The sequence below is a fragment of the Chiroxiphia lanceolata genome, chromosome 2, assembly GCF_009829145.1.
Source record: "Chiroxiphia lanceolata isolate bChiLan1 chromosome 2, bChiLan1.pri, whole genome shotgun sequence".
Classification (NCBI taxonomy): Eukaryota; Metazoa; Chordata; class Aves; order Passeriformes; family Pipridae; genus Chiroxiphia; species Chiroxiphia lanceolata.
In genome coordinates, this window is record NC_045638.1 from 7,814,937 (window position 1) to 7,823,718 (window position 8,782).

Genomic DNA, 8,782 nt, shown 5'->3' on the forward strand with positions numbered 1-8,782 from the left:
CAGAAACTGGAATGTGGTACAGAGATGCCAGAGTGACTCTGGGCCTGCAACAACACTGCCACGGGGTTTTCCTGTCAGTGGTGTCTGTCAGGCTCAGGCTGCCCCGGGTAGTGGAGAGCTGATGGCATAAGGAATGTATCATGTGGAAAATGTTGGTGATATTTCTCCTCTTTTTCATATAACCCCGAAACCCATATTGTTAAATGACTAGTGGTGAATGATTCCCAACCTGTCAATCGAACAGGATTTAAATGAATGATAAATACAGCTGATTTATAAGATGATAAATACAGCGTTGCTTTACAGGCATTCATTTATGGAAGTAAAGTTTGCCCAGTGCACAAAAATTAGGGTGGATAATTTCAGGCTTATATTTCATGCATCCCAATTCTTAGAACTGATGTCTTTTAAAATAAAATATTAAAATGCTGTGATTCTATAAGCATGTCCTATTCAGTGGTTCTACTGAATCATTGCAGTAAATATTGACTTAGGAGAATAAGTCTCCTGAGATAAAATTAGGCACTGGGAAACAAACTCCAGCCTACAAAAACAAAATCAGATGTATTTAAAAGCATAATAGTGCTTGTATTAAGGCTTTAGAATGGTGATTTTCTGATGCTTTATTGAATATTTTTATTCTGAGTGGAGGCTGGAGGCTTCGGAAATTTTTGTGGAAAGCTTAGCACTGCAGTGATGTCTGAGGTAGGTTACTGGTTCTTCGGGAATTCAACTGCTCTGATCTGTCATGGTCTGCAGATGTGACTTCTTGGATACAGTTTTGAGGAAAAAGGTTTGGGTTCTGCATCAGGATCATGCTGCCCATCACATTTACCGGCCACGTCCAGAGCTCCCCTGACAACAAAACCAGGAAAAGATTATTATAAACTTCTTCTAGAGGGGTTACTTTTCATCCACTGACACATAAAATGAGCAAATAGTTTAAATTTTCATAGGTGAGCACTTAAACACATTATTAGGCTTCGTTGAATAATTTTAGTAGTGATGTTTTTGTACTCTCTGTTATGAGCAATATAAATGTGATTTTTTTTGCTTATGAAAAAGGTCTTTTCTTCATGAACACCAGTCCTTAACGTATATTAGAAATGGGGTGACAAGTTAGCAATTCTCAAGCAATTCTTATTTTCTGTATGTAGTGAAATAACTCCTAACCAGCATCTTTGCTTTTAGCCTACTTTTGTCTGCCTACAAAGAACTTTGCTTGTCAAGAATTGTAGGTACCTACTCTTCAAGTGGAAAGAATAGCTGGCCTCCAACCTCCCACAGGGAGAGCTGAGAATTAAACAGATCTCTTAGAGAACCTAAGAATGGCTTTAGCCCCTTCAGCAGCTGAATAAGGTTTTATAATAGAAGTGCAAACGCACGTGCTGCAACTCTCAGTGAAAAGCTGTCATGATACCACAGTATTTGCAATCTAAAATTCAGCTTTCCCAGGCACCCTCCTGCACTTTATAAGTGCTTCTGATGTACCAATAATTTCCAGCATAGCTCCCGATAATTCTTGACAAATTGAAATCCTTGACAAATTGAAAATTATAACCTCCCATTACGAACGTGAATTAAATGGGTGTGCTGGAAGCTTTATTTTCAGGACACAGTGTACAGCAGTATGGGCAGGGGCTGTCTCAAAAGAGCTACAAAATTGCTAGCAGTGAACATTACACGCCGTAGGCAGGTTTGCACCTGGCTGACTCCACTCAGTCGAGTTCCTTGTGTGTGTGGGTTCTGCTGGGGATGGGAAACTTTGTAAAGGCGCACGAGTAACAGCTACTGCCAGTGCCAAATTCCCCAGCAGGAATGGTAACAACTTCTGAACTTTTTTATTGCCCAGGAGAAATAATCACTGCTTGGAACACATAGGTTTGTACTTCCAAGGCAGTGTCAGCCACTGGATGTGAGTGTGAATCGTGGAGTTGTCAGTGTTTCCCACCTGGAGAGCTGTGAAAGCCACTACCCCAGCACCACTCATCTTTCCAAGGAGATCTCGTCACCCAGTTCTTCCTGCACATTTTCCCCCTCTTCTCTTTGCACTTGCCCTTTTCTTCTCTGTCCTTCAATGACACAATTGCATCTCCCATACTATTCATCATAATTTTATATCCCTTTCTTCTCCCTGCCCCTTCCCCTGTGCCCTTCTGTCTCCACAATGTGTGATTCACTGGGGAATCCCTTTTCTCTCTTTAGTTTCCCTTTCTTCGCTCCAGCTGCCCTGGACCTTTAGTTTCTCATGTCCTTCTGGCCCCCTTTTGCCAGGGGAGGGACTGTGCTGAAAAGATCTGCCTCTTTGAAAGGACAAGGGATAGTTGCTGTTCTGCCTCCTGCCTCAGAGCCTGCTTTAAGAATGCTGTTTTCTTAGGACTGAGGCATTTAAAACATACATATTGTATAAAGTCAGGAGTATGTCTAACCCCATTACATGCTCATACCTTGTCTTCTGTCCTAGCAGTTTAAACTGGGCAAAATTTCCATTTATCCGGATTGTGTCTCCCCTTATGTTTCCTGCTTGGTCTAGCTGCAGTTTCTGCTTGGGCATTTGCAGCCAGAAGTTGAGGGAGCATAACCTTGATTCCTGCTGTCCACCCCAGGGAGAAGAGAGGTGAAGCTGTGACCAGAGTGACTGCACAGAGGATTCAGTCAATTCCTATCCTCATGCCTTCCCACTCCTCCTCTGCTCCAGGAACTCTCCAGCTGTCTCTGTGTTTACTTCTGCCTTCCCTGTGGCATCTTCTTATAGGCTCTGTTCCTCTTTTGTATGCTGGAGAGCATGTTATCTGCAGCTCTCTTTTCTTCTCTTCTGTTGGACTGGGCATGCCTAGGCTCCTTTAGAGCTCTTATCCTGCCGAGGCAATGAAAGACGGTGCATTCATTGCTTCCCCTCTTTCATGCCATCCTTAACAACACCAACAGCAAAATCCTTTCCATCTCAGCCTTGCTCCTCTGTGCAGTTTTCAGCTGATTTTTAGTAGGCCTGTGTTTGTCATTTGTGAGATTGGCTGCACAAAAACTGTAGGTGTAAATTTAATCAAAAAAAAGTCTGTAAACATTACTTCAGTCAGCACCATGATTTTTATAAAATGTTAAGTTAAGCTGGCTGTCCATATCGCAGGTGTTGGGTGGTGCCTGGCAAGGCTTTAATTTCAAGGTTAGGTTCCTAGGTCCTTTTCCAGGTGAGACACTAAAGACAAATACCCATGAAGTTTCAGAAAGGAAAAGAAGAGTCATCTCAGACTTGTGTGTCCTACTATAATACTCAACAAGATTTTTCAGAGCCAGACGAAAGCATGACAAATTGGTGAGAGGAAGGGTCAGCCCATTGCAGGGGAAAAAAACAACCCACAATATTTGCCCTCCTGGCTACATTCATGGACTGACTGACATTCCTACTGCATGACAAATAGGCTTGTCTTCCCAAGCTGGAAGGAGAAACAGCAAGAATGTGGGAGAATCGAGATGGAGCCAAGAGCATGGTGGAAGGATTTAAGAAATAAACCCCTCCTTTATGGAAGAATCTGGGCTACTGATAGATGTCCGTAAGGAAAGTGGTGGTGAGGAAAAAAAAACCAGGAAACATGTCAGGAGTGCTGAGAGGAGGCAGGACAGCAAGATGTGGGATGCAGGCTCTGTAAGAAAACGTGCGTAAGATGTTGCTTGTCTGTTAAGGCTTCTGTGACCTTTTACAAGCCTTCAACATAGACATTGCTGAATCCTCATTGGTCAAGTTTCCATGCTCTCAGTTTTGTCCTCTTTCTATCTCTTCTGGGCTGCCTGAGATGCTTTGGCATTACAGAAGGAAAGCAGCCCAGTTTATGGCTTCCACCTTGCAGTATTGCTGCTGGACATGCTTAATCTTCTACCAGTGCTGACAGTTTGTCCTATCAATAGCCAGAGGTGCCATTTCTGGCATGATAATGGTGAACAACTGTGGTGGTGTGACAAAAAAAAAAAAAAATGAGCTTCCTGGAGTCTTTCTTCCATGCACTCTTAAGAATCTCTGCATGGCCTGACCGGCTCCCTGCATGTGCTTGACAGAACACAGGTGAGCCATGGGGTTAGAGACTACATATGGTAAAATAAAGCATCCCAGTTCCCAAGAAGCAGAGAATAAGGAGGGGTGTACAGCACAGGTTGTGCAGAGGGAGGTTCAGCTGCATTTGAGCCTGTTCCACTTTCACAGTATATAATGGCTGAGTGGGAAGGCAGGTTACAGTGGGTATACAATCACCATTAAAGCAACACTTGCAAGTTCAGCTTATGTTCATCTTTAAACAAGGGAGGGCAGCAGCTTTTTTGATAGCTGGGGTCAACTGTCTCACACATCTCTGTCTCACCTCTCCTCCCACTCCCATATCCTGAGAAAGACACAGCCGTGTCTGTCTGCAGGAAGCTGGGAAGGAAAGAGGTTGATCATTAGGCTTTCTAGATTCCTTATTGTCAGCCCCTAAAAAATCTGCCTTGACAGTCCCTCATGAGCAGCTTTTCTCCAAGATGCCATAGGAAAGCTTTAGGTATGAAAGACAAACAGCTATGGGCATACATGGAAACATACCAGGCTATGCCATCTGAGCTAAAGGATCCTTCAGGATGCTTGAGAGTTTGGTAATATCAGGATCATGGTTGTCCTTGACAATGCAAGCCTGGAAAAGTATCATCAGTTTTGTGCATGTCCTCCCTGAGAGGCTCAGTTTGTTGTGGCAAGGCCAGTGTGTGATGTTCCTTGTGGCTCTGAACAAGTCCATCATGCACATGCAAGTGGCTTATCACGAAATGGACTTCTGCTTTTAATCTGACGTAAATTCTGGAAAATGGTTACCCAAGTAACAGGCAAATGAAAATAGAGTTATGATAGACAGTTTCAGGCAATCGTAATATAAATGTTTATACCACTTGGCATATATCTAGAAATACATTTATTTACATTGCAAGTGAAATGAATCAAAGTGACTGGAAAAAAGCTTGTAAACGTGGAAGTAGCTCTTGAGATCTGCAGCAAGATGGACCAGTGGAACAACAGAAGGTTTTCTTAAACTCATTGGCAATTGGCCCTAAATTAAAAAGCTACAATCAATAGATTTTAACAGTTTACAGACCATGATAGAAAAATAACCAAAACTTTGCATGGCTATGTGCTCAATTTCCTTGTTTGCCACAAGGCTCTATCTTGAACAGTCACATTTCAGCTCTATATTTAGGCAACATTCATGGAGAGGAACCACAAAATCCAGAGCTCCTATGAGCTGCGCGTTTCCCAGGGAGACCTCGGGGAACAGCTGATGTCTTGTTTGCTCTTCCAAAGAGAGTAGCTCTGACCCCCCCCTCTTTCCTGCCACATCCTTCTGAGAGAGACAAAGGAGGATGTTTCTTCCTCACACACCTTGGGATGTGCCAGGGGCACCCTCAGAGGTGGATAGTGCTGCCAGCACTGATTCTCTGCCACACAACCCCATAAACAAGCTGCCAAGAGCTGCTGGATGGAGCTGAAATTGCATGTTGCAAAATAAGCCTGAAGTTGAATCGTTCTTGAGGTAACGCAAATAAAAGAAGGAAATGAAACTCCTCTCTAGAAGAGTGATGTATTTGCTTATTGTCTGAGGAACTAAACACTGTGAAAAAGGAAAGTAGAGTCCGTAAAGTGGTGTTGTGTATTCAGAGGTTAAAACTTGCCTCTTACTGACTGTAGATGTAGTGATAGAAACCATCCCTTGGTGCAAGACTGAATTTAAAATGAAGCAGTTGTTATGATTATAAGATAAAAGTCAGTTATACTGAAAGCGAAAGCAAAACCCATAAAGGATTAACATGAATCCTTCAAGTGACATTAACCTCATGAAAAATCTGCTTCACCTCATCTGCAAGTGCTTCAGGAGCAGGAGGATTTAGTGCTGAAGAAGCACACAGTTATTTTAACTCCCCCTTCAGCAGCTGTAGATGGGTTTGAAACATCCCCATGTCCCCTCAGGGGCTCCTGGATGAAGATGGTGATTTTGGTTTTGGTCCTTAGGGGATGTGCACTCTCACCACCCCGTTGAGAGAGGCAATCTGACTGCCAGGACTTTTATATGGCATAGTTAACACAAATAAATCAATTTAGCAAATGCTGCTTTTCCCTTTTCCCCTAAATGTGTTTGTGGATCCTATGAAGCACTCACAGAGGTCAGGCCAAGCAGCTGTTGCCCTCATAATTTCCCATTTTCAGTCACACTTGACAGAACTGTGGTTTTTTCTCTCCTCTTGAAAAGACTAATGTCTGATGTCTGCTCAACTTTACTAAGTAAATAAAACATTGGGTGGTGTCCCCATGCACATTTAGGAGTGTAAAAACTGGCAAAGTAGGTTTGTTTGAGCTGCTCTAGACTAAGGGTAACCATTCCCATAGCACCCACCTATTCATCAGCCAAAGGGCCTCTCTCTAAAGGTAACACATATTCTACCATCTGCATTTGGACAAGTGACTCTCACCCTTTACCTTTTATTCCATTTGACTCCTTCAAAGACAGAGAAAAGATTATGGTGATTATTTGCTAATAAGATTATATTATAATTTTAACCTGCTAAATATAACAGGTACTAATACTATATAACATAATTGTTACAATTATAAAATACGATTTAGTATAATTATTATCAATATCTGAAAATGGACCAGGAAAAATTTCTAGTATGCTCATCAGCAGAAAACATTTCAATGCCAAGCCTTTATAATAGAGATAAACTGCATTTAGATACGTTCATGTATGCTTCAGCCTAGTCAAGACAGTTTGTTGGTTTTTCTCTTTGAAATGATACATTTCTGTGTGCACCTCTTACCTGTACACTGAGTAAATGTAGTGTCCATGAAATCTCAGGAATTATATAACAGTCAAAATTCAATTACTACAGATTTGCATTTGTTAAATTCTTTTTTGCATTGAGGTTAATCATTTAATGTGTATTCCTAGTCATCCTGAACTCACTGACAGCTTTTTAGTGGTTTCAATGGGGCTTGGACACCAAAGCAGACACGTCCCAGAGAGATGAAGAAAAAACACCTCACAGTAAAAGAAAAGAACTACTTTGCTACAATAAAAATGTTATCTATTACAATTAAACTTAGTATTCTGTACATAGAGATAATTTCTGCAAAAACACGGGCAGCTTCTACCTAATTTTATACCTATTTGATTATAACAATGTCTTACGAGTAGTATAGACCCACAGACATATTTTCCCTTTCTTGGTGGAGCTGTAGTTTAAAAGCACTCTGGTTTTGCACCTGACTAGCCAAAAGCATACACATTCTAATCTTGTCCAACAAGAAGATTGTACCAATTTATCTCAATCTTTTCTAAATTGGAGTAGATAAATCGATACGTGTGTGTGTGCAGCTGAGGGTGTTGGTCTACACTTCTCTTTCAATTAATCTCTCCAGCAGTTGCAGCACATCCTGCCTCCCAGCCAGTCCCTGTGTGTGCCTGGGAGAAGTTCAAAGACTGTAAGTAGAAAAGGACTGGGCTGCAAACAAGGCCAAGCAGAACTGAAACTGAAGTCCCAATGTGTTTTGCTTATTGCTCAGACCTCCTTTGCAGTACGACACCTCGCAGTGCCCCCAGATTAGCAGGCTTGTCACCAGGGACTGTTTGAAGCCTGTTTGATAGTCCACATTTTCTGCTGCTGTTGAAATACATTGCCCTTTCTAGAGGTGCAGTGCAGAAATAATTAACATTTACCAAATTCTAGCAACAATTTGTCTTTATAGGACCTGAGCTTAATAGCCACCTTTAAACTTCTGCTTGAAGTCACCTTTCCCTTTAGGATTCAACTAAACCAACATTTAAGCAGACGGATGCTGACACTCCCATCACTGTAAGTGGTTCTGCTCACCTACCAGCATCTTGTTCCTGGACTCCTGGTTTCTTCATGCTATTGTAAATGTTTTTGCAGTTCCTCAAGGAACTGATATAGCTGGGGGAGGGGGGAAGGTGCTTTCAACCATATCAATCTCCTGATTCTACTTTGCCTTGTGGATATAGAACCAATTTTGCCAGGAGAGAGGAAGAGAATGGTGGTTGGAGGCAAGGGAAGAGGAGGACAACACCTTTCAGTGGCTGTGCTGACTTGGAGCATTTGTCAAACAGTCCATGCTTCAGTTCAAACTTTCATTTCATGTGATGCCTCCTCCTAAGGAATTCTTTGCTGATGTTTGTCATGTTGACTAACATGGTGGCATCTCTCCCCGGGCGCTGTGCATGTCTGGGGCTGACTCTCACTGCCTGGGGTGCCATGTAGCACTCCTGGTCCCTGGAGTTCAATGCACAGTTAGCATCAGATATTCAGTGATAACAAATGGGCACAAAAACTTTGCTGTGGCCTACCTGAAAGACAGGAGTAAACCAAAAGCTTATTTGGGCTTACAGGTAATTGTAATTAAACCACCAGCACACTAAAGTCTCAATCCAGTTGAAAGTTCTTTGATTACAGCCTGTAAAATTTGTGCCTTCATTACAAACTCAGCAGGCCCAATTAATTTGCAATTATAAACACTAATAAGTGCTATAGGAAAGTCAGGACAGCCTGGGGGATCTGGGGATGGCAACTGCTCCTGAGAAGGATACAGATGTGCTGCTCCAGGGTGGAATCGATCAGAAGCTGCTACCAAGCAGCCTGGGACCTGAGAGGAATCTCATGGGAGGAGAGGCAGGACCCACATCACTTCATCCTCCAGAGGGAGAAGAGACTGGCAAGGGCCTCCCAACCACGCTCTGCTCTGAGCAGAGACAGGGCAGCC

General features: G+C 42.6%; 1 long non-coding RNA gene across 3 annotated transcripts; it reads right to left on the reverse strand.

Annotated features, from left to right (window-relative positions):
- Positions 1-590: 590 nt before the first annotated feature.
- Positions 591-8,577, reverse strand: LOC116783236. 3 transcript variants are annotated; one of them, XR_004355575.1, is made up of 4 exons: positions 8,093-8,280; positions 6,402-6,503; positions 4,350-4,405; positions 591-855 (listed from the first exon to the last, which is right to left on the reverse strand). It is a non-coding gene; the product is annotated as an uncharacterized LOC116783236 (long non-coding RNA). The 3 variants fall into 3 exon arrangements; XR_004355576.1 differs by lacking the exons at positions 591-855; positions 8,093-8,280 and adding exons at positions 2,755-2,857; positions 8,370-8,577; XR_004355574.1 differs by lacking the exon at positions 591-855 and adding an exon at positions 2,755-2,857.
- Between the last annotated feature and the right edge of the window lie 205 nt (positions 8,578-8,782).